Genomic DNA, 25,040 nt, shown 5'->3' with positions numbered 1-25,040 from the left:
CCATGACCTTAGTCTTATTTTTCCTTTATTAACTTTTATTACAAGAAACTTTCGACCCAGGGATGTTATTGGTTCCACCCTCAACATTTTGCTTCTGAAAAATCTGTTCCTTAGATCAGAAAACTGATCATGCCGTCAGACTCCTGGAAATTTTTTGGTTAATCTGAGTATAAACTTGGCATATTTCTGACACTTTGAATAAGAATAATAATAAGAATCCTCAATGATTTTGAATAAGAATATTCCCCTGGAATATTCTCCTTGAAATTTGTGCCCGTGCACAGTTCCCTCTGCGTCAAGGTTCTACTTTCCCTCCGTCGAATTGGTCACGCCTCTATTGGCTCCATTGCTCGGTGAATGCAAATTTAAAGACTAGTTTAAATAGCACATGTCAAGCAGACTTTTCAAAGTGCCATTGCATGGTTTGTTTAATAACAAACCGACCGTCGCTGGATTTTCCTGGGGGCATAAACAAAATTAAAGAGGTGACAATTTCGCCATTTCCAACCACCACACAGTGCCAAATTATCGCTTCGTTAGTGGCCACCAATTTTAGCAGCTTTCACCAAATTTAGGCGGACCTCCAATTTTAGCAGACCTCCAAATTTAGTTGGCACTTAGCTAAATATAACCAGTGGGGCCAAGTTGACCAAAAATATGGCTGTGAATATCTTAGGCATATGAACTCGGATTTGAGTGTCGTTTGCATTGTATGAATCAAGATGACGAGCTCTACATTCTGGCCCTAGTTTCAATGAAATTTGACAAATTTGATTTTTGGGCCTTTGTGGAGCCACCTAGATCATTCCTCCCCACTAAGGAGATTTTGGTCCTCCAAAAGCATGAACACTATCTGCAATTTCTTGTATGCCCCCATCTGCACAACAAGTGTCCTGTCAGGCTGCACTTCCTTCTCCTTCACCTTTGTACTTCAGAGCCATAAGGGATGAACCAACACCTGCATTTTATGCAAACATGTAGTACATTCTTTGCAAAATACATGCTCTTAATACAAGACCAATCATGACCCAATCAAACCCCATACCTTCCAAGAGTTTATAACACACGCAAGGACATGTTTAAATCAAAATCATAACATAGAACAAACCCCAAGCCATCAACTAAAAGGCCAAAAACATCATTATGTTGTATTCATAAGCGATGCCAAACACTTCATCACTTTTATAATCATTTTGCAATATATGATTTACAAAATGTGGCCGTGACAAGCTACTACCCATAATACCACAATTTCTCACTCAACAAAGTGCATGGGTCATCTTCATGGAGTTGATTATCTTGTTGAAAAGCTTCATTGGCTGGTCCTTCTTCCTTCATAGATTCTTTCTGATCCTCCTTCAATCACTTCTCTGGATGGAGCTCCCACCAAATGGCTCTCTGATGTCCACTCTTGTTGCAATGACTGCAAAAATTCATATTCCTCCATACATGCTTGACCTTCTTCCTTTCCTGATGTGGAGAAGTGATCCGGATTTAAACAGGAACACAACAAATTATAGAGATAACCATAAACACAGAGATGTAGCAGAAATAATACTTCATTTCATTAATGTAAAATACTGAAATATGCTTATAAACAGGAATGGAAATAAACCAGCTAGGGCGATGGTAGCTTATCTATGAGAAGAGATGTGGTGGCTACATGCCTCTGAACTGTCTTACAATGAGGCTCAAGGGCCTTTTTTATTATTGAACAATAAGAGAAAACCCTAAACAACCAAAACCCTAACTCGAGGAGATGTAACACCAAGAGTTTGTGGGCCCCATTGGGGTGAGTTGGACAGCCAACTTCTCGGGGTCGCGAATTGGTCATATTATCTTCGTTTGACGCACATGATAGCCCTTTGGAAAGATCTCCCCGAGGACTACGACAAAAGGGACAATTTTTGATACAAAATCATTGGCAATAGATTTCCCAAAAGACATCATTTAGGGCCTCAAAACGGCTCCGAAAGTTTAGGACCCGAAAAATTGCTAAAAATAGTAAATTGTGCTATAATTAAGGAAACTGAAAAATTGAAAGAAGCACTGGTGGGGATCCAAGTGGAATTAGTGGGTTGCCACCAATATCCACCTGGATCAAGAAGGGCCTTCATGTCTTGTTATTTTCCTCACTGCCATTCTCTTCCAACACTTAGCAATAACATGATTATACAATCCACAAAAAGTAGATGGTTTTCTGTGCCATAAATTTTGTTCATCATTATCAATTTTCTTGTAATCAAAAGGAACATTAGAATATCAAGGCCTCTTATACCTTGACTGGTTGTTTTTGGTGCAATCCTGGTGATGAGAGCTTTCCTTAGCTCTTCTTCTGCAATATTCACTATCATGGGAAGTTTGTGATGTGTTCCCATCATCCTCTTTCCTTGAAGGTTTTAGAAATGGATTGTATTCTTTGTGTGAATAACCTCTTGCTGCAAATTTTTTTGAACACTCTCCTTCAATGAACCCCAATCTTGTAAATTGAGGCCTTTGTACAACCTCCAATGGTTTATTCATTCCTTGGACATTAACACCAATTCCTCCTCTTTTATACCCCATCTTGGTAAGGAGTCTCATGTCGATTCCTGAAATGGGTACCTCAATGCTTCCAATAGAAATAACATCATGTGAAAATGAAACTAATGAATCACTAACATTATTTACCTCAGCTATTGTTTCTGAAGCAAGTGATGATGTGTTGGGTCCCTATAATACTAGTGATTACCCCATTACTATTGTAGTTATACCCCTTATTAATATTGTTTTGCCCCTATTGCCCCCATATTTTTATTATTGTGCCCCATAGAATCCCTCTATTGTTATTTTTGTGCCTTATATTATTATTGTTAGGTCGGCTGGATTATATTGTGACTCCTTAGACTCATATATATAGAAAGGAGGTTTTGTCATTTGAATCATCCAAGAATTGTTCATTTATGTAATGTAAAGGAGGTTTCCCCCTCGAAGAGGCTGAATTCTAAGGCGTTGATCTATCTTTTCTTGAGCTGGTTTCATAACATTTGGTATCAGAGCTTTGGATTCTAGGGTTTCGCTGCTCCAAATAGGTCATCGTGGCGTTTTCGCTGTAACTTTTTTCTGTGATGTTTCAGAAGTCGCAAAAAAAACCCATTTGAGAAGAAATCGAGCTGAACCTTGGGTCCAGATTTCAGATCTTTTCGCGCTATATTTGTGGAGATATGATCTACGGAAGGAAAGGAAGTTGAATTAAGGGGTATTGCAGGGAAACCAGGAAAGATAATCAGCTCTAATGGTATGACAAAGCTTCTAAAAAAGTAGCAAAGAGGTGTAATTGCACAATTATGCTCGCTAGATGTTTCCACATCAGAATCATCTATTTCTCCAGATCTCTAAAAAGTCCTGGACAAGCATTCCATGGTATTTGAGACTCCCAAAGGTCTCCCACCTATGTGTGATCATGATCATGCTATTCATCTTATTCCAGGAAGTGTTCCTCCAAACATCAGGCCGTACAGATATCCCTATGTCCAAAAGAGTGAAATTGAACGGATGGTTGTAGAAATGTTAGAGGCTGGTATAATTCAACCGAGTCAAAGTTCTTTCTCTGCTCCAGTAGTATTGGTGCACAAGAAGGATGGATCATGGCACATGTGTCCGGATTATAGGGAGCTCAACAAGCTCACTATTAAAGATAAGTTCCCCATTCCTGTCATTGATGAATTACTGGATGAATTGCATGGATCAATTTACTTCACCAAGTTGGATCTTCGTTCAGGATATCATCAAATCAGAATGAAGACTGAAGACATTCCGAAAACAACATTTAGAACTCATGAGGGTCATTATGAATTTTTGGTCATGCCTTTTGGCCTTACCAATGCACCTTCAACATTTCAAGGTTTGATGAATTCAATTTTCAAACCATTCCTTAGAAAATTTGTGTTAGTATTTTTTGATGATATACTAATCTACAGCAAGTCTTGGAAGGATCATGTTGAAAATGTTGACAGGGTGCTACAACTATTGGAGGAGAAACAATTATATGCAAAAAGATCCAAATGTTTCTTTGGAGTCCAGGAGGTGGAATATTTGGGTCATATTGTATCTCATGAAGGAGTTAAGGTAGACCCTAGCAAAATTAAAGCCATTACGGAATGGAAAATCCCGACATCCATAAAGCATCTGCGAGGATTTCTCGGGTTGACAGGGTATTATCGCAAGTTTATTAAGAATTATGGGAGAATAGCAGCACCTCTAACAACATTATTGAAGAAAAATGCATTTTCATGGACTCTGGAAGCAACAAAGGCCTTTGAACATCTTAAAGAGGCAATGTGCCAAGCACCGGTCTTAGCTACACCGGACTTCACAAAAACCTTTATTGTGGAATGTGATGCTTCAGGAAATGGAATTGGTGCTGTTCTAATGCAAGATGAAAGACCCATTGCTTTTGAAAGTCGTCCAATCAAGGGAAAGTTTTTAAGCAAAGCTATTTATGAGAAGGAAATGTTGGCAATACTCCATGCACTTAAGAAATGGCGACCCTACCTAATGGGAAGACACTTCAAGGTAAAAACGGATCATGATAGCCTTAAATACTTTTTAGAACAAAGAGTATCCTCTGAAGAGCAACAAAAGTGGGTCACAAAGATGTTGGGTTATGACTTTGAAATCATCTACAAAAAAAGGAAGCAAAATGTGGTGGCAGATGCACTCTCAAGAAAGGAAGAGGATGTGGAAGCATTGTTGTGTGCCATTTCTATTATCCAACCAGATTGGATAAATGAAGCAAGGGAGGAATGGAAGAATGATGAAGAAGTGTGGGCACTTATTCGAAAGTTACAACAAGATTCCAGTATGTCTGATACATTTAGCTGGAAAAATGATTCGTTATGGTACAAAGATCGCTTATACCTCTGTAAGAATTCCCAGCTAAAACAAAAGATTCTTGTGGAATTGCACACTTCTCCCTTAGGAGGGCACTCAGGATTTTTAAAAACTTACCACAGGGTTAAGAAGGAATTTTTTTGGGATGGCCTTAAATCAGATATTCAAAAGTTTGTGGCAGAATGTTTGGTTTGCCAACAAAATAAAGTTGAAACAATTAAGACACCGGGTCTATTACAACCTTTATCCATTCCAAGCCAACGTTGGGAGGAGGTTTCAATGGATTTTATCACAGGTTTACCCAAGTCTGAGGGAAAAAGTGTCATCATGGTGGTAGTTGACAGACTTACCAAGTATGCACACTTTTGTGCATTATCACATCCATTTAAAGCCAGTACAATTTCTACTGCATTTATGGAAACAATTCAAAAGATACATGGAAACCCAAAGATTATTGTAAGTGACAGAGATCCCATTTTCACTGGAAATTTTTGGACAAAATTATTTTCTTGTCTTGGTACTCAGTTAGCTCATAGCTCATCTTATCATCCTCAATCTGATGGGCAAACTAAGATAGTAAACAAATGTTTGGAAGGATATCTTCGTTGCTTTGTATCTGATAAACAGACACAATGGGCCAAATGGTTGCCTCTGGCTGAATGGTGGTATAACACTTCCTTCCATACAGAAACAAAAATGACCCCATTTATGGAACTTTATGGGTATCAACCACCATCCATCACATCATATTTAAGAGAAAATTCTAAGGTTCAGGCAGTGGAACATCACATCGAACATCAACAACAAGTCCTCCAACTCTTAAAGGATAACCTTGTGTTGGCACAGAATAGAATGAAACAACAAGCAGATCAACATCGCAGTGAAAGAAGTTTTGATGGAGGTGATTGGGTATTCCTACGGCTACAACCATATAAGCAAATGTCCCTCAAGCAAGCTAAGAAGGATAATAAATTATCACCAAAGTATTATGGTCCGTACAAGGTGTTGCAAAAGATTGGTACTATGGCATACAAATTGGAGCTTCCTGCAACTTCTCGATTGCACCCAGTTTTCCATGTTTCATGTTTAAAGAAGGTTATAGGCGACAAGCTCCTAGTTCAAACAATATTGCCAGAACTTGACGAGGAAGGAAAAATTATATTGGAACCGGAAGCAGTCACAGAAACAAGAACTCGACAGCTACGAAATCGATCAATTTCAGAGTATCTTATCAAGTGGAAGAACTTATCTGTTGAAGATTCCACATGGGAGGATGAGAATTTTATGTAGAAGTATCCAGAACTACTCAAGCGTTGAGGACAACACTTTTTTGAAGGAGAGGGGCATGTTGGGTCCCTATAATACTAGTGATTACCCCATTACTATTGTAGTTATACCCCTTATTAATATTGTTGTTCCCCTATTGCCCCCATATTTTTATTATTGTGCCCCATAGAATCCCTCTATTGTTATTTTTGTGGCTTTATATTATTATTGTTAGGTCGGCTGGATTATATTGTGACTCCTTAGACTCCTATATATAGAAAGGAGGTTTTGTCATTTGAATCATCCAAGAATTGTTCATTTATGTAATGTAAAGGAGGTTGCTCCCTCGAAGAGGCTGAATTCTAAGGCGTTGATCTATCTTTTCTATCTTTTCTTGAGCTGGTTTCATAACATGATGGCTTTACTAAGCTATCATTACACTTCAACTTTTCCAAGGCTTCTTCCATGGCTTGTACTTGAAGCTGCAATCTCTGCTTCTAAAAGTCTCTTCAATTGAACGTTCTCTGCTTGAAGGCTCTGATTTATCTCCTCATTTGAATGATGAGAAGAAGATGAATAAGAAGAACATTCACCCGAGGATGGAGATGGAGCATCGCCCTTTTCTCTCTCTTTCTCTTTTTCCTCTTTTTCCATTTTCTCCTCATAAACTACAAACTATATATCTACCATGTTTTCCATTATGTAGAAGGTCTCGTAGAGATATTTGTTGTTCTCAATTTCCCTTCTTGCATGCTTAATTCACAATCCCTGGAAAAAAGTTCAGACCAATCTAATGCTACTTGATCCAGGAAATTTTTCGTGAGTGTTTTCAAACAAAAATCCCCATTATACAAGACCATTTACTGACACTTATTTACATGTGAAATCATGAGCAATGTAAATTACTAAACGCACTTCAGAGAACCATCAATATGAAAACAAGAAGCAATAACCAGGAAGCACAACCATAACTCAACAATGTAATAACGAAATTCTTCTAGTGTGGACTATGTCTCTGAGCCCAGTGTCAAGAGTGGGGAGTCTGCTTCATTAGTTGTTGCAGGAAGATGATGAGTACATGATGCATTCTTTGTGTCAATACAAGGATGAACCCATTTTACTAGAGGGACATGTCTCTCCATGAGACGTTCTTCTATAAGAACTCTCACTTATAAAATCTCTCCTTCATCATGAAAAAATAATAGTCTCCCACATAATGTGGCATACAAAGATCCTCTCACAAAGTGGCATACATGGATCACATAATTGAATCATCATCTCAACAAAATCAAATGAAGACATGTCAACAATGCATCTTATACCTCCAAGTCTAGGGACGACCTAGAAATCAACTATTTGAAAGAAGAAATTGCTTGCACCATTGTGTTCCTTGTGAAAAACTATGAAATCTAACTATAAACGCGACCCCTTTCTGACTCGATCAAATCTGGGCTCCTCGGGAATATCAAAGATTCCTCAAAGATTCTCTTTTGTGGGTTGACTGAAATTAGGCCGCTCAAATGAAGAAATCGATCACACCATTGCGTTCCTTGCAAAATATTGAGACAAATGAGTATAAAGTTGTGTTGGTTTTGAAATTGTCAATTTTTGGCCTCTAGGGAATCTTTTAGATTCCATGTAGATTCTTGCTTCAAGGTTAAAACTTCATGGTTTTTCCCTCAACATTATTCTTCTGAAAATTTTGCTACTTAGATCAGAAAACCGATCACGCCATTAGACTCCTAGTGAAATTCTAGTTAATCTGAAAATAATTATCTCTCCTTTCAGCGGACAAAGGGGGGAAATGATAATGGAATTAAGGGTGGTTGTCAGACTGAAAGTCTCGCCAACATCTTCTAAATCAGGTAGTGGGCATCTTCAAATCAGCCAGTGGGCATCATCAACAAATCAGCCAGTGAACATCGTCAAATTAGCCAGTGTGAATACACCTTATCACTCCATTACAAAAGTTTTCACTTTATGATGCCTTTTTAAAATTCTTTTACATACATCCTTTTAAATTATTAAAAGAATTTGATGAAATTTATGAAATCACTTAAAAGTGATAGGTTGCCTTCTATATTTTATAGTTTATGCTTGTAAAAGAACCATACATCATTCCATGAGTGAGAGGGTATGTAACCATTCATGTCCTCTCGGTTGTTGTCATTGGAGTAATAAACTATTTTACCTTTGAAATTCACGCTCACCGCACCATAAACTCTGCTACTCCACATGTAAGCTTCTCGAAGATGAGGATGGTCTCTCATGCTGCCAGCACAATTAAAGGAACACTATTAGAACCCCACATCCATGTAGCACAAACAAAAGGTATACTGGGTTCACCCGACATTGTTCACAGAACCTCAATGGTTCTAGTTTATGCTTTGATTGACCCAGATTGTAATTGTACTTGTCAGGGGAAGATAGTTACGACATCCAGAGGTAATTCGGAAATGAGTTCTCCAACTTTTTGCAGGTCTAACCAGAACAACTTCAAACTTTTCCCCTGATGCAGAGTGGCTCCTTACATTGCGTCGTCTTAACTGGTTGGTTGCTCTATTCTTTTGCTCCTTAATTCCCCTTTCATGTTGCAATTTCCTACATTATTTCTTTAGAAATCGTCAACAATGCGCATTTCCGAAAAACTTAGGTCAGAACTCTGCAATCAACAAAATGGAACTAAGGTGGAAGCATAGCTGAATCTCTTCCTTTCGTTCATTGATAGAGGCATAAATAGTTTTGGGGGAAAATGAAAAAAGAAAAGAAAAAACTACCCCTCCATGGATTAATGTACTCTTGCAATGGCTATGAACATCTCCACCTTCAGAACAAATAATTTCGATGTAGGACAAACAAAAAAATTGTAAGGATTACAGAACAGCAGAACACGCCAACTTGTTCAACGAAATCCTCCTCCAATAACAAATTCAAGCAATGGTCTCTCAGAGCTTGAGATAGCATCCTTAAAAATAGCTAGAACATTGGCTTAAATTTATGAAATCACATTCTCTCTCTATCGCACCCATCAAACCCTCATATTGTTGTTTCACTTACTCTCTTTTCACATTCTCAATGCCCCTTTACAAGTGTGCCTTCAACAATATGAAGCTGAGATTAAATTATTGTTAGTGCTGGCGACTCTTGGCAATTTTTTAGCAGGGATGACAACGGTAGGTGGCCATGGATGCTTTTAACTCTGTAACACTGCCCCTTTTATTTGAGAAAACATACAGATCAATATATAAACTCGACAGTTCTGATAAGCTCACTCTCCATTGTTGCACAAATTTATCGTCTCTCCACCATGGCTTTGATACCAAATAAAGAAATCTAATAAACAACTATTAAAACACTCATAAAATAAAGAACAGAAATATACAAATCAGACATGGCGGAAAAGGCCTGAGAGCCTCACTGTATTATATTCCTCACACTCTCAATGTAATGTGATCTTAATGTACAAAGAATGATAATAGTACAAATAAATACATGAGGGAGTTTGTCTCAAGATAGTACGTCTATCTTGGACACTATGGTTGAGAAAATATCTCAACAACATACTAATCTAGGAGCCTAACTAGTTGGAGAGAATCTCTCAACCAACTAAGCCTAAACTTACTCCTAACCATGAGGAACAAACTCAATCTAGAAAGGAAGGATTAAATCCTAACTTTCATGATTTTAATTAATTTAATTATTTGGACTTAGAATTGTTTTAACATATGAGATTGAGGCTAACATTTATGACACTTTGAAAATTCGGGGTCCAATGAATCTCCAAGATTCCTCAATGATTCTGCATAACAATATTCCCCTAGATTATTCTCCTCAAAATTCATGCCCACGCACGGTTCCCTCTGCATCAGGGTTATGCTTTCCATTTGTCAGTTCAATCATGGCTCTATTAGCTCTGTTGCTCAGAAAATGCAAAATGATGGTTTAAATAGCCCATGTCGAGCAGACTTTTCAAAGGCCCAACTCATGGTTTGCTAGCACACGTCCTGGGTTGTAATGGCTGTGACCCGGGTTCAAAACCGTGGCTTAACACATCGTTGTTTTATATATTTTGGGTTTCTGGTTGGCAGGCTGACCACCTAGCTAACTCGGGTTCAAACCCCATCAGCCCATTATTAACATATAATATATATAACAGGGGTCAAATTTGTTGGCGGGTCTGCCGACCACATTTTTAATTTATTTTTTCATATTTTAATACAAACTGACCGTCGTCAGATTTCACTGGGGTCACCGACATAATTAAAGAGGTGACAATTTCACCATTTATGAGCATCACGCAGTGCCAAATTGTCGCTTAGTCGGTGGCCACCAAATTTAGTTATACCTCCAATTTTAGTTTGGTGCTCAACTAAATATAGCAAGTGGGTCCAAGTGGACCAAAAATTTGACTATGAATATCTTGAGAATACGAACTCGAATTTGAGTGATGTTTGCACCGTTGGAATAAGGAGGACGAGCTCTACATTTTGGTCCTAATTTCGATGAAATACGATAAATTTTATTTTTGGGCCTTTCTGGAGCCACCTAAATCATTGGTGCTCCTAATTCCTTATGGTTGTGGGTCTGAAAAAATGCTTTGGAAGCCCTGGAACAACTTGGGTTGAGTTATTAGTTTTGGAGCCTAGGTTGGGACAAATGCTCTAGAGCCCTTGGTGGGTTGAGTTACTAGTCCCTAGAGCCAGGTTGGACATACACTCTAGAGCCTTGGAAGGCTATGGGTTGAGTTACTAGTTCTTGAAGCCTTGGACAACTTGGTTGGTGATCGATCTAGATGGTGTTAGTGATGTCTGACCATAGAGGTGGAATCATTGGTTGAGGGTTGAGGAGGTTGGCCTTTGGAAGCCCTAAATGGTTTTGTTTTGATTTATTCCATGAGATCCCACATTCATGCTTGGAATATGGTGTCGGGTGATTGGCTAAAAGAGAGATTTTGTTCAACCCAATCTATGGTCGGTTGGTACGTGGAATTTCCCAACTTGTTTGGTATTTTCCTATGTTAATATGATACATTTCCTTATTTTGATGCTTGAGCATTTATCGTATTATATTGGTGATATTATGGTTGTGTTTCCATGGTTTCTATGTTGGTTATTTTATGGTTATGTGTTGGTTATATTATGTGTACAATCTGCGACTTTTGTCATGAATAATTTAGTTATTGATTGGTTGATGAATATATGGACTGTCAAGTGTTGTTGCATCTATGTGGAGAAGGCATAGAGCCTTCTTTGTGATTCTCAGATGAATCTCAGACTATTATGATTAGATATGCATTCATGCCCTATAGCTTACATGTTTGACAAGTGTTTGACGAAACGTCTAGTGTGTTCTAGGCAATCTAGGTCAAGTTCTTGGTCCGAGTATGGATTTTTAAATTTATCCTCATGTCAATAATGATTATGGAAAGTCTCAGACAGTCCTAGGTAGTGTTTTGAAGGCTAGCCTGGAACTGTAGCTCAGATCTCAGGACCACACCCTCCAAATTGGAAATTTTGGGCTATAACCGCATGGAAGCAGTATCATGCATGTAGTTGAAGCCCTATAACCTCACCCTTGCAGGCTTGTGTGTGCAGTTGGGCTGCTAAATCTGAGAAAAGTAGCCCTAGCTCAGGGTTTGGTCACTTGGGGTGGTTCTTTAGCCCCTAAGTGTCCTGTAAGCCTTGACAAATGTTTGTGAGTTGTCAATTGTCGACCCCACTTTAATAACTGAAGCTTGGAGGTCGGGTCATGTCATAGTGACTCTTCATCTCATGTTTACCTTGGAAGGTCAGTGAAATTGGGTAAATGTGGGAGGGGGTGGTTACACATGTCTTGGTCTAGTGTTGGTTGAAGGTGTTGCTATTGTTGGTGGTGGTGCAGTAGTTTTTGGTGCAACTGGTGCTAGTGTTGTGGATAATACTTTTACATGTGGCAGAAGCATATTATTTTATGTCAACTTCCATAAGAGTGGAGAGTATACATTATCATTAATAACTTTGTTTTCTATCAGGTGATGTAGGGTGGTTCAGGCTATTATATCAACATATAGGGGCACTTCCAGGTCTTTAGTGGTCAATGATTTTGTAGTTGTTGGTGGCGAGGAGGTGTCATGTACATGAGGTCATTGCATTACCAACATTATTGAAATTACTTAGGGTGGAGTGTCTCCATTTTTCATTATTAATGTGTTTCCTTGCAGGTGTTGGTGATTGGTTAAAGGAAGTGAGGAGTATATGCTGCTAAGTTATATACACAACATAGAAATAAGGTTGGATCAGTGGGAGCGGGTGATATGGGGAATGTTTTTTTGTGGGATGACCACACTAGCTTACATTGTTGATTCCCCATTGGATGGTATGACTAAAATATTGCCATTAATGGCCATTTATCTACTTCTCTCAGGCTCTACTACATGGGGAAATAGGAAGAGATGAATAGTTGCAGTCAATGCATTGGCGGATCTCCGAGTTTGACCAATAGTTTTTCGTTGTGGATACAAGAACACCATGTGTGGATGATTTTCGATATTTTAGTTTTATGACTTTAGTTATCTATCACTTATGTCAGGTAGTGTTTTTGTTGACTGTAGAGGGTCATGGACCAACACTGTAACATTTACGATTCTATGAGACACAGGGGTATATTTTTTTAATTTGTTTTTTCCTCGCAAGTGGACGTTGCATAGTAACTCATTTAATTTGTCGACCTTCGTGATTCTTGGGATAAGGCTATTAATCCCTTTTGATCTAAGGATGTTAGAGGATGTGATGTGAGATAATGCAGGTTGGTAACACAATTACTTTAAGATCGGTTAGCCTCAATCATGCACCAATATGGTTTCCATGCGTTGATTTTTTTCATTTGCTCCTGTACGGCTCCATGCGATCATTAATAGGCTAAGGGATCTTTAATTTATACTCCTCAGGCTTTCATTAATTTTTCATATCTTTGTATGATGCTTCTTACTGTGTGTTGGGGGACGAAGGTACTTTTGGTGATGTGTTAGGAGGTCTATCTTGTCTTCGTTTATCTTTCAATTCTCATATGTGGTTGGCAGACATGCCTTTTGGGTTTCCAAGGGACCTTCTAACATTCTCTGGCTATCATAATACCCTCTCTTTATGACAACTAGTTGTCCTGGATGGAAATAATTTGAATTTTCCAGTTGACACGGGGGCCTTTCACATCTATGTCGGTTCTTTTCCATTTGTGCTAATCACTTTCCATGTGTGGAGATAGGTATCCCTTGGTCCTATGGTGGCAATAGATTGTGTCAATTATTCTTATGTCTCTGCAACCTAAGATGAACATGCATGAAACCTCCTTGTTGGACTCTGAGACATAATAGAAATTATGGTTGAAGCTGAGAAACATGAAAAAGATTTATTGCATCGAGGTAGTTCTATGGATATAGGGCTAGAGGTGGGTATTGAAGGGTTTCCATCAACTTTCCTAGGTGGACTGTCCGATGTTTCCCCTCAAAAAGGTGCAGTTGCAAAACAGAAGAAAGCCTTGAAGTTGGTAGATAAAGCTCATACTTTGTCCCTCGGGATTGAGACATACTGAGATAGTGTCAAAAGGCATAGGTCGTTGGCAATTTATGAAGTTGTCCAGGGAACAGATTAAGTCACGAGCCGAGAAGACTTGGTCATCGACTTTAAAGTATTGGTAAAAAAACAGTATGCTACATAATGGATGGACTTGCTTCCACTTTATTAACCACGAAGATGCAAAATAGGTCTCGGTGACTCCATGGGTAAAAGGTCAAGGATTTTTAGCCCTTCAAAAATGGCGGGTAGGATTTAATCCATTTAAGGAAAGTCCCCTTAGGCAGATTATTTGGGAAAAATTATCAGGCCTTCCATTGGAGCTTGGTCCATCTAGTGATTGTCGCCATTGCAAACACTATTAGCAAATTCCACTACTAGGATGAAGGGAGTTTTGGGAAAATGGACAAAATAATCGCATGGGTTCTAGTGGAAGTAGACTAGAGTGACAATTTATTAGCTGAATTAGACCTATTTTGGGGCTTATTATATTTCAGGATGAGTATATATTTGGGGGATAGTGTTTAGGTGTTTGGTATGTCACAAGATGAGGCACTTGTTAGCTTCATGCCTTTTGAGGTTGCATGCAGGTCATTGGCCAGTCTCTGACGATATTGATCATGGACCTACGACATTGGCACAAATAACAGCAAACTCCCAAAAGAGGATGGCATGCCATCCAAAGGTTCTAGGTAATTTTGATCACTTTCCTCTGTTTACACATGATGTTCGTTTGATGAATAACCCATATCATAAAAAGGAAAAATTTAAGGGGCAGTTAGAGTCGACTTTAGGGTCCATTGATCTGAATTACATATCTTTCACTTATGATGTTGGGAAAAGGGGCTACAAACCTCTCCACATATTCCATTCAGTCATTATGCTTCTTTGGGGGGTGAGGGGGTCTGACCCACAATGCTCTTATGTCACTTTGTCTATGCCACAGGGGGGCGAGGATTTTGTATCTATGCCTATTAATGATCCATTGTCTCTGGAACCTCAGTTACAGTCTATTGTGGGCAAAGAATAATCACCATTATCTCTTGACATGGAACTGGGGGTATTATCTCAATATGGGTATGTCAGTATACAACCTCTGCCCATTAAGAGGCCATTTTTCCAACAAAAGGAGGGTTTAGAAAACTCTAGTCCGTGGAAGTATGTGACCACTCAGAAAAATAACAATGCTAAATATAAGAAGGTTACATCATGCATCCAATCTGACTAGACTTTACAACATTCTTTATTGGGGTTAGATTTAGAGCCTCACATAATCGTTGATCCTCACTATATCTTTGGAGAAATTATGATCATGGATTTTTCTAGTTCCAGGATCCTTAGAGGGGAATTGGCTAGCTCACAAATTCCCCTATGAATATTTTGTCTCTAAATGTTAGGGGGTTGAGTGAGGCCCGGAAATATTTCTCCTTTAGGGGGCTTATCAAGATGCATAAGCCCTCTGTGGTTCTTCTTCAGGAAATTATGATTCCTTAGGAAAGGGCATGGGAAATAATTCTTAATATATGTCTTGGTTGGTTTGTTTGTGCAACTAATGCATAGAGTCTCTTTAACAAGATGGTAGCGGCGTGGATCCCATTGGTTATTAATTTTAAGGCCTTTCTCTCACTTGCAAGTATTATTTTGTCCGAATATATAAAGGGACTTCATCTCAGCTTCGCATTATCAACACTTATGCTCCATATTTTGGTAGGAAGGGTTTTTGGGAACTCATCGATAACAATGGGATTTTAGAATTGAATTCTCTCATATGGTTGGGGCTTTGAATATGACGATGGGACAAGAGGATATTTGGGGAGCAAAGACCAAGCGAGATCCTTTGGAAGCATATTTCAAGGGGATCTTTAGTTCATATTCACTCACAGATATTGGTCCCCATCTGATTGTCCCCACTTGGAGAAATGGTCGTTCAGGGTCTGAGGGCATCTCTAAAAAGATGGAAAAGTTTTTCATCAACGAGGCTCTGGCCGATAGCTTGAACAATCTAAAATCATAAGTCATTCCCTCTCTCTCCTATGATCACTTTCTAATTATTTTTTCATGGGAGGGGGAAACATGACATAGGGCATACCCTTTTAAATTCAACCATTCCTGGCTAAAATTAAAATATTTCTAAGATATTGTTAGAGAATTATGGAACAAGCCACTATCTACCACAACCTAGAATTGTATGGAATCCATTTGTGAAAAACTAAGAGATTTAAAGAAGGAGGTCTATATCTGGGAGAAGAAAAAGAAGGCTATCAATGTTCAGGTTTTGGTAGACATCGAAGAAGCCTTGGGTACTACGAATGACCCTTGTGTCCCCTTATACTTCTTTGAACAATACAAATCAAGAATTCTAGATTTGGAAGCAAGGAAAAGACAAATATTCTTGATGTAGGAAGAAGAATGGCGGAAGCAAACCAAGGCTATTTGGGTGGTGGCGGGATACAAGAACACAATTATTTTTCACAATCATGCATCTAAAAGGAGGAAGGAAAACACCATATGGGGAATTTGGGATGATGATGGTCATTACAACACCTCACAATCTAATATAGAGTAGGTGGCTATTAGATACTTCAAAGAATCATCTTAAAGAAAGAGATCAAATCTTTCTTCCCAATGGAGTTCATCAATCATATGCCCCATATGTTCTTTTTAGAAGAAAATGAACTGCTAGGGAGGCTGTTTACAAAGGATGAGCTTACAATGGTATTATGTGCATGTGACAAGGAAAAAATTCCTGACCCAGATGGTTGGGGGGTTGAATTTTTCATTCATTTTTTGGAGTTGTTGATTCCTCGTCTCTTGGCAATGGAAAAAGAGTCTAGGACTCACTGCTACATATCTGGGGCCATTAACACTACATTCATATCATTAATTCCCAAGAAATAGAATCCATCTTCCTTTGTAGATTATAGGCCTATATTGCTTTGTAATTCTGTCTACAAGATGATATCAAAATTAATTGCTTACAGGCTGAAAAATACACAATCAAAGCACATCTCACCGGAGAAATTTGGGTTCCTAGATGGGAGACAAATACATGATGCAGTCCCAATCACTAAGGAATGCGTACACTCCATAAAGGTGAGAAATAAAAATGCATGCTTGATGAAGATCGATTTGAACAAAGCTTACAACAACGTTGACTGGGAATTCCTGTGGTTGATCCTCGATAAGATTGGGCTGGAACATCAGAATATTGGATGAATTATGGGTTGTGTCTCCTCCTTTTCCTGCTTATTATAGATGGATTAAGTAGGAAGATGGTTGACTCAAGGGTCAAGAGTCTTATAAAGGGAGTATGGTTGACAAGGCATATCAACATTTACTGATCGGTGGAGAGACAAATATTAAAGAATGGTCACATATACATTCGATCCTTACATCCTTTGGGGAGGCATCTAACCTCTTCATGAATAAAGGAAAAACAAAGCTGATCACAAGTAACAGGGAGGACAATGTGACCAAGGAGATATGTAACATTTTTCAGGCATCGTCCATTCATATAGATGAAGGCTTTGTATACCTTGGATTCAAATTAAAGCCAAACAATTATGGCAACTCAGACTGGGAGTGGTTGTTAAGTAATTTTGACAAGAAGTTGTTGTCATGGTCAAACATATGGCTATCTCTTGGTGGGCAGTTCATATTGATCAAGTTTGTTCTTCAAAGTATCATGAAGTTTTGGATGCATTTATATATGCTCCCAATGGTGATCATTCACAAAATCAATGTCGTCATGGCTATATTTTTGTGGTTTGGTCACAATCAGTTGGGGAAAATTCATTTGGTTCATATGTCAACCATAGCTAGACTGGTTGAAGCAGGTGGATGGGGCATCTTGGACACTAAAACCTTTAACAGGGCTATGATAATTAAGAATCTATGGGGAGTGTTGTTTGGTAACAACATCTAGAAACTAATTATTAGTGGGAAATATATGAATTACTAGCAATCTGATGTTTGGATCAAAGAAGGAGTGATACAAAAGAAGTGTTGTTCATTCATATGGCGCAGTATGATTGAAAACAAGCACTGGCTTCTTAGGAGCTTATGATGGGACGTTGGGATAGATGCACACATTGAAGTTGATTTGGATGCCATCAAAGGATTTGAGGGAAACCATTCACTATCAGTTCCTCTTCTTTGCCATTTACATGAAAGAGGTATCTTCTTCCTTAATCACATATCCACTGTTTGAATTTTTTTCACCATTTTTCATTCTTGGCTAAAAGCAGATGATATTTGCTTAACAAGGGTTTTAGCAGCAGAGTGGGAAAATTACATCACTCAGCTATGTGTTGCGGATATCACAATTTCCAAGCAGGAGGATAAGTTGATATGGGATGGCTAGGTTAAAAAAGGGTCAGATTGTGGCTAGGGAGATATATTATATACTCTCTTTGACATCAGAGGTCCCATTAAATAGGTCATGGTTTCAAAAATCTCGGTTTTGGTAGATCCCACAGAAATTAAAATGTTTCAGCTAGTTGTTTTTGCACAACAAAATTCTTACGTAGAAGAATCTTTTACATAGAGGTTTCGACCTTGGTTTATGCTCTATGTGTATGAATGATGATGAGGATGTGAGGCATTTATTCCAAAATTGCCCCTTTGCATCAACGGTATGGAACAAGGTTTTACACTCATTAAGCATTGTTTCAGTTTGGATTTAGAGTTCACTATAAGACTATCTACAACATTGGTTTGGAACCCAAAAATAACATTATACTCTTCCCTTCTACATTATATGGGGAATTTGGAGGAATAAGAACTACAAGATCTTTGAACAAAAAGAGGCTGATGTTAGGAGCAACGTGATTAAGATAGTGGCATATTATTTAAAGATTGGATCAAGGAAAAAGATACAGAGCAAAAGATTGAACAACAAAATGGACATATGGAGGAACTTCCCTTTTAGATTCTTTGACAGTGCATGTACACAAAGGAAGTGCGGATGTGGTGCCTACATTGTTATAAAGCTGGGCATATACTATCATTTTTGGTGGGAGGGGGAATTGGTTCCAACAATTGTGTATAAATCATTGCTTTATGGGGCATACTCATCTATGCTAAATGGTTGGGTATAGATGTTTTACATGTGCATGGAGATTCAAAAGGCATCATTAATTGGGCCAATGGACACTAACAATTTCAGCCCCATCTGCTCTCAAATTGGATGTGTCACATTCATTCTTTGGTGAAGTCTTTCCAACAAGTATCTTTTAGGCACATTTACAGGGAACAAAACCGGGTCACAGATAGTCAAAGAGAGGAGTTGCAAAGGGGCCAGGTGTGATCTATTTTGTTGCTTTTGTCCAGGGTTCTTTGTTCAATGCAGGAAGCATTAATATCATATAAAAGCTCTCTATAAACTCTTATTGCTTTTTTTTGTGGTTTTTAATGGTCTTTGATACAACTTTTTCTGACGATAATTTCACACTAAACAATTTCCAAGTATGATAGATTGGTATATGTAATGTCATGTAAAGTGTCACTAGTGGATAGTAATGTAGATACACCATGATGTTTGATCAACGAGGATGTCCTATTATGGAAAATAGGAGCATTTAGATGTTTTTGTAACACATACGAGCCTACAGTGGATCATGGAGATTTTAAAGAGAGGACCATGCCATATGTACTCTTTTTTTTTTTAAAAAGAAAGCGTTTGCAAAATTTAACCTCTTCCTCTTTAGTATTCCCTTCCCTTACTCCAGGGGTATGCTAGTTTATATGAATATGCTAATATATAATACACCATGTTGTTTTATCGATAAAAAAGTCTAATTATGAAAAATAAAAAAATCTAGATGTTTTTACCCGTATTTTTACTTGCTCCGAATGCTGGTTCAGAGGTCCCGGCTGCTTCTGCCCATGGTAAAGCTAATAATGCCAACGCTTCTCCTCTAAGAGTTAAAATCCGAGAAGTGGGTCTAACGCCGCATGATCCCCAAAGCCTCCATTACCTACTCATTTCTTCACTTGCTCATCTTCTGGTGTTCCAGTTGTTGTCAGGCAAGGTGTCTCTGTTGGATCTCCAAATGCTACTACTAATAACAAGGTTGCAGATGATGGTCAGTTTAAGAGATGCCCTGTTCAGATGATGGTTAGTTGAAGGGATGCCCTGCTCTTCTTCCAGCGTGCAAACAATATCTGTGCTACCCTGTATGATAAAAAAAGGAAACAGAGTTGATGGTGGAACCCTGTATCATCTGTCCCATTGATTGTTCCAAATTTATCAGGTGAGTACTCAATACGTTTTTGATCTAAAAGATCTATTAATCTTAACTTACGAAAAGGGATTAAAAAGCATAAGGGTTAGGTTTGGTATTGTATATCTTTTTATCTTTCTCCAGGTTGTTTTCCATTGAGCGAATCATTTGTGTTTTTCTTTTGCAAAAACAACCCTCAACGGCAGTTTCATCTTTTCAAAAGACAATACCCACCTTTTTACTGCTCCAAGTGTCTTTTTGGAGGTCATGTCTTCTTCTTCTGAATTTGCCAAACCTAATAGCAATACCATCGCTTCTCGTCTAAGAATTGAAACCCAAGAAGTGGATCTAACGCTGCATGACCGCCGACCGTCCATCTCCTCCTCATGCCTCCACTTCGACAGTGTGCGGTGTTGCATTGCAACTATCTTATTTTTATTATTATTATTATATAATCAGGTTGAGTCCAGGTTGGGGCTAAATCATTTATTGGATGGAAAAAGAAAAATCAACTTCCATAGATGTTATCATCTAGATTAATGTGTGAAACTCAAATTTGTTGAGATAAATTTAATTCCCAAAATAACTTTTACCTTCAGTCCCTTCTCATAATATTTGAACTCAAAACACAACCTCATTCAGACCAATTGATCTGCTGCATTGCAAATATTAATATGCAAAAAGACTTCTGGATCTTCAAACTCAAATATTAATATGCAAAAAAAACTTTTCGTGATCTTCAAACGCGGCTGCTAATAATAATGATGAATGTTGCAGATAGTCACTTTCAAAGGATGCCCTTCTCCTCTTCCAGTGTTGCAATATTGTCCAAAAAAAATGATTGAAAATATAATAATAAAAGCAATAGAGTTGATAGTGGAACCTTCTATGACGTGCTGCAGTCAAATTGATTCTTCCAAATTTATCAGGTAAATATTCTGTACGTTTTTTAATTTAAAAGATTTATCTTAATCCTGGTATATGAAGAGCGAAAAAAAATACAGACTAAATTTGCTCTATCGTATGTGTCTTTTCTTTCTCCGTATTGTTGTATTGTTTTCCAAGGGGCAAAACAATTGTTTATTTTTAATTATTGTTTTCCATTACATTCATATTAATGTTATATCTATTACATTCATATTAGTGTTTAATTATTGTTTTCCATTACATTCATATTAATGTTATATCTATTACATTCATATTAGTGTTATATGAAGAGACAAATATGTCTTCTACCCAGATTTGATGAATATTAAAAATTGCTATTTACTTTAGCCTTTCATCTATTAGGATTAAAAAAACATTAAATTCATGATATTTTTCTTTTCATATTGATAAAACCTGGCTTCCACCCCAGGCTGTAAGTCTCCCTGCAATACCTATGTGTAGAGTCTCTATGCTGGTAAATTTTACAAAGGCATCCACTTGGACAAGTTTTTCCTTATGTCTATGCCTTCTTGTCCTATTTAAATTCATATTGACAATGTTTTATACAGAGCTCTGCATGAACAGCTTCTCCCTATCACTAAGGATGCTCATCACTGCAAGTGACAATGGCGGGTATAGTGTTGCTGCCTTGGCGATACAGAAGCAATGAATTTTTTAAATAATGAGATGTATGATAAGGTAGATGACAAAGAGAAGCAAATGGATTTTAGCCAAATTCAACCAGAGAGAAGAGATATATGGGGGAATTCCAAAGCTAGATATTTGGTGGAATTCCAAAGCTTTTCATTAAGTCATCAACATTCATATGTTGCTATGAAGACATACAAAAAGATACATCATAGATTGGTGGAAAACAAAAAAAAAATAGAAGACATATGTGGTCATGAACACATAAAAAAATGGTTATCATATATTGATGGAAGACAAAAACAAATGGAATGCTACTTCTGGAATGACTTATAGAATAAACAGAGTACTGGTCACTGACACAAACATTAATGTTAATATTACTTCAAAGGTATATGGAAATAGTTTGCCAAAAAGAGGGGGAAGAGATCCAAATTTACAAGTGCAAATTTACTGTCAACATGAAAATGGGTTGTTGCCAAAAGGAACTGGAAAGAGATTCAAATTTACGAGTGCAAGTCAAGTTTGCTGCTAATATTACTACAAAGATTTGTGAAAATAGGTTATCAAAAGGAAAGGAAAGGAAAAGAAAGCAGAGGAGATTCAAATTGACAAGTTCAAGTTATGTTGAGACCCCTTTTAAGCATAGATCTGTTTCATAATATGTTAATATGTTGAGACCTTTTTTAAGGATAGATCTGTTTCATGCGATGTATATCATATTTTTGACTCAATTAATTTGATAATGACATGCAGTTAAAATTCATAAGATCCAACGTATTTGTTGAGTGAAAATAGCGATCCATTGTATTAGAGTGTGTAACTCATTGAGAATTCTTAGACTTTGAAACTTAATAAAAGTGGAAGGAACATGCAATCAAATATTTGAGTTGTATTTTTCAAATTGCAGTTTCCTTTCTTCCTTTTCAAAGCTAAGGAGTTGTGATATGAGTTTTTCCCACGTAAAGGAATTGATATACTTGAGATAAAGTCGTGAGTTAACGGATTTGGTTATGAACATTTGGTATGCTTGTCAATTTAGGTTACAAACCCAGGACTGAAATCTACTTAAAAGAGGCAAGTTTGTAAAGGATTTGAGATACTTGAGATAAAGTCGTGAGTTAACGGATTTGATTATGAACCTTTGGTATTTTTGTCAATTTAGGTTACAAACCCAGGACTGAAATCTACTTAAAGAGGCAAGTTTGCTTCACATATGTAGTCCCTTTTTCTTCTTCTACATTTTCTTGATAAATTTGAATCCATATAGGGCAATGTTTTATTAGGTTTAATAATTTGATTATGATTTTCACTTGTAAATTGCATTATCTGCATATGCCTTTTAATCTCGAACATATGGAATTAGACGGAAAGTTACATTTCCATGTCCTGGAAATCTCTCCCAGTGATTACCTGCTGCTCCACAATTTGCTTATTTGCGAGCACTGAAAATGATCCTTTGTGGAGTAAACAAGCTGTCTGAAAAATTGGGTGATTTGATAAATTAATGCATTGGTGTATTGTTTAATGATCACTGCAATTGAGCTGATTAATTACCAAGATCAATTTTAAAGCTTCATGTATTGGTTAATGATCAATTTATAATGCAATTGGTCTGACTAACTACCAAAAACAATTTAAAGATTCTGTAATTAAGAGGCATTGAATATGGGTTACTGTTTGTTCGAGTTTGAGGCAAATTGCTAAAGATATTGGATAATTGTGATCTTTGCAAAAACACATTCTTTAATAGAGAAACTACCCAGAATAATTTCAAAGCTCCGTTCTTTAATTTCAATGCTCCGTTCTTTAAAGAATATTGAGAATTGATCACTACTCCAGGTTGATTTTATAGCAGTTATCAAAAGTGTTTAATTGAGTCTTTGCCTCTTATCAAAAGAGTTTAATCTACATTATAGTCTTTTCCTCTGTTGCCAAGAAGATGGACTTTAATATATTAATCTAATTCCAAGTTTTAGTGTAATGTCAAATGCTTTGTTAGATATCAATCTATAGACCTATGAGTTATAAACTTATTCGTTTAGGTAGGGTTTCATCTCCATCAGGTAACCCCAATCTATGTATTGTAAAAAAAATATCAATCTGGGGCACAATCTCACAGCTGGTTTGACATACATTTGTAGTTTTTTTGTGGCTTGGACTCTGTCGCCATCTCACATACCTGCGTAGTCTCTCTTTTGCATTGGGTTATAATGGGTTTGATATATCTATTTTTATTTTTTTAATATTTAAATTAGAGTTTGTAAGATCTGCTGTTTGCCACTTTGGAGACCTGAAATTGAATTGGTGGGACTGTTACTATACTCCTGAACCTAAGACAATGACGCACAAATCTCTCTATCTCTTTAAGCTGGATAAACCATATCTTTCTCTTCTCGTGTGTTATTTGGTTACGCCAAAAAAACGTTATATTATGAGGTTCTTCCACAAACACTGGCAGATTTGTCGTTCTAAAAAGAATATACCAAATCGACGATGAATATGAGTTGCAGAGACCGTGAAGTTTTCGTTCCTTTTCTTTCTCAAGGCCACATAAATCCCATGACGCAAGTGGCCTTGAAGCTTGCAGAGGAGGGATTCCTTATCAGTTTTGTAAACAGTACAGAATACAACCACTCTCGGATAGCAGAGGCTGACAAGAACAGTTTGAGTAACCAAAGGATGATCTGCTCTGAGGTCGTCCCGGATGGCCTTCCTCCCACTGATACTCGCACTGACATTGCCAAGCTCTGTGATGTTACAGAAAACGTGATTGTCCCATTTCTCGACAACCTCATTCACCAAATCAAAGAGGAAGATAATGATGCAAGTGTCTGCTTGGTAGTAGACGCACGCGCAGTAGAGATTGCTCAACGCCACCAGATTCCAATAGCTGCTCTGGACATCTCTTACTGCTACCTATGCACTGCTCTATAATATTACACCTTATGCATACAGTTAATTATTATGGCTTCATGGATTTTCTAAGTATAGTCATTGAATCCTGGAATCCATGGAAGATGTGCAGAGCAGAGAGGCGGCCGCATGGAGGGGAGGTATACAACAACTTTTCTTGGATGGGTGATGCAAATTTAAAATCAAGAGCCCCATAAATTTCACAGGGGATTTCACCATGGAATCACCCTCTGGCAATGGCATTCTCGGCTCATTCTCAGTTCTCTCACCCAACACGTTTTGGTTGCAGCCATGGCAGCCAGTTTTCTGGCACTGCAGAGAAGGAAGTAGGCAAAGGGAATCAGACAATGGCTTTAGGGTTTCGGGCATCCTACCATCGAGCATGCTTGTGATATCTTCCACTGTCTGGAATACAATGCGGCTACATTCAGCAATAATCTCTGCATTGCCTGACAAAGATTCACAGTTGCATTTGCAGATCTCTCCAGTGACTGTTGCAAATGGTGCAGACTTTAAAGGACAATTGAGTAAGATGGAGTACACATCATGGGCATTGCAGATATATTTCATGAATTCCCTAATAGAAGAGTTGGACGTATGGTTTGAGAGCATTACAACAGAAGCATCTCGATATTTTCTT

The 25,040-nt window shown here is 37.8% G+C and overlaps 1 long non-coding RNA gene across 1 annotated transcript; it reads left to right on the top strand.

Moving 5' to 3' along the window:
* The first annotated feature begins 19,542 nt into the window (after positions 1 to 19,542).
* LOC149255070 (uncharacterized) lies at positions 19,543 to 22,269 on the top strand. Its single transcript, XR_016266328.1, has 3 exons — positions 19,543 to 19,939; positions 20,687 to 20,838; positions 21,406 to 22,269. It is a non-coding gene; the product is annotated as an uncharacterized LOC149255070 (long non-coding RNA).
* Positions 22,270 to 25,040: the final 2,771 nt, after the last annotated feature.

This window comes from Pinus tabuliformis, chromosome 7 (assembly GCF_031772625.1).
Source record: "Pinus tabuliformis cultivar Carrire ecotype Pingquan chromosome 7, CPIR1, whole genome shotgun sequence".
In the NCBI taxonomy this organism is placed as follows: Eukaryota; Viridiplantae; Streptophyta; class Pinopsida; order Pinales; family Pinaceae; genus Pinus; species Pinus tabuliformis.
Note: the sequence above shows the minus strand (reverse complement) of the source record. Positions and strands in the feature narration are given on the sequence as shown.